The following is a 2,198-nucleotide window of genomic DNA, read 5'->3' as shown; positions in this document are numbered from 1 at the left end:
CATTACTGATTACCATTTCTCTAAAGCAGCTGTAAGCTTTTAGATGGATTTCCTGTAAACTCTCCTTGTACTGTATTAAACAAGCATTATGTTGTGTTGGCAGTAATTATTTGCAACCGTGTAGAATGGGGAAAATCCATGACGAAGCTCCTTTAATGAGATTATCCTCGAACTGGAGCACGCAGTAAGAAGAGTACAAACACTTGGCCCTCTACAAACCAAGAGTACGATCACGCATAGTGATCATGTAGTCATTGGTCTGCTTGCCGAAAAGCGGGCCGTGGTATTTGCTTTTCGTGGGTTTTCTCTAAGTTACGCTTGTACGCGACAGTCGTTCAAGCGTGGAGAGAGTTTTCCGGGAAGTGAACCCCCGTGCTAGGAATTTATCACACTGCTTTTTCCAAGGTTGAATACTGAACCCCTCGGCCTCAGTCCTCATCATGACGTATGTGGTAGTCTGTCGTCCCACCGAGGTTAGAGCTCTAGGCAGCCGATGGAGTCAAAACTGTCACGACCTGGTCGAATGAGTACATGGGACTGTTTGGACAGCAGAGATGCCCCCCCCCCCCAGTTACCACATCTTCTCTGAACTCACTCAAAAAGGAACTCCCTGCCTGGGAGGAGCTGATGTGAAAGCATAAAGCGTCCTTTTGGTTCTGATTCTGGGTTGTTTGTGAAAACTACTTTCCATACGTGACTGAGTGCTCAGAGGATTCGGTCTAGACCCTCTGCTCAGTTGTGATTTTTAAAGAGTCTTGAACCTTGAAGGGACCTGAGATCTCGTTCGAGATTTATAGAACTTTTTCACTGGAAAGAGCTGTTTCCGGACTGGTTTAAACGATTCTTGGACCTCACAGGAAAAACCGTGGAAAGAGACCCAAAGGGAAACCGGAACCTCCTGGTTCGGTTCCAGAAAGAAAGAAAAGGCCTTGTTCAGAATCCCACCGACATTTGTAATTATACTAATAACTGGAAATCCAGCTTTGGAGCAGGATCTTCCTCAGCATGATGTTGTGTGTCTGAGGACACTAGTTGTTTTTTTGTGTGTTTGTTTATTGGAAAACCATTTAATATCGTTGTTTACTCAGAATTTATTCTTTTTATCAGCCTCAGACAAAGACCATTTCCCATAAGCCTCGGATGGTGGTGGGCTAGTCTCAGTGCTGACCCAAGAAAAACCGCCTAAGCTGGTTTTCTTTTGCAGCCGGATCCGCACGAAGACCGTGTGGTACCTAAAGTGAGGTGAGCCGGATCCCGTGTCGCTGGTGCGTTTGCTGTCGCTCTGCCAACAGATTAGATATCGCAGCTAGAAAGTCGGAAAACAAAAAGCCTGGTGTCGGTGAGTTACGGAGATGCCTGATATTTTTTCTCGCTTCTCGACCGCGCGTACGTAGACCCGGGCCCGCGGGAAACCCCTCGTTGACGGTGCCCAGCTCTACCGGCAACCGTGTACGCGTGAGCCATAAATGGAAACGTCCATGGAGGCTTTGCTCCTCTGTTTTGTTTTTTTATCCGCAAAATATCGTTGTTTATTTCTTTAGGACACAGTTATTCCAATAATGCCGAGGTTTCATCCGGATTTCCCTGCGTCGCTGAGCCACCAGGATGAAACCAGGACATGATGTTTAGGTGCACAACACAAAAACAAAGTTAACCATGAGGCCCCCCATTAAAAAAAACCCCAACAAGACTCTACTGTGTATCTCATCCCGCTCAGCGGACTCAGGCTACAGCTTCCAATCCGACCCCCCCAGGATGTGGGTGTTAATTTACAGGCACACACTAGTACTGAATTTAAAAAAGAAAAAAGAAAAGAAAGGCATGGACGTAACTGTGAACGGACTGTGAAGAAAATCATTTAATTACAGTCTCATTTCTACTTAAAGACGCATCTCAGACCCGCTCACGGGAGGAGCCCGCGCGGGGGACCCGCCGCAAGGTCACAGGGTCCAGACCCTCCACAGTGGCTGGAGACTAGAGACGTTGGAAAACCCCGTCTGGACACGATGCAGCTCGGTTCAACGCCGCTGCAAACTGCAGCCCCGGTAACGACCGCAGTTAAAGCGGCAGCTCTCCGGGTTGGACCGGATCCGACGCCCGCCCGCCAGCATCTCATCACCATGTCGCTGAGCGCGAGGTTTAGGAGGCGTCTCGCAGGCGGGGTTAACGTGCGCCGGATTGTTGTCTGGTATCAGGAA

This window comes from Xiphias gladius, chromosome 18 (assembly GCF_016859285.1).
Source record: "Xiphias gladius isolate SHS-SW01 ecotype Sanya breed wild chromosome 18, ASM1685928v1, whole genome shotgun sequence".
In the NCBI taxonomy this organism is placed as follows: Eukaryota; Metazoa; Chordata; class Actinopteri; order Istiophoriformes; family Xiphiidae; genus Xiphias; species Xiphias gladius.
Note: the sequence above shows the minus strand (reverse complement) of the source record.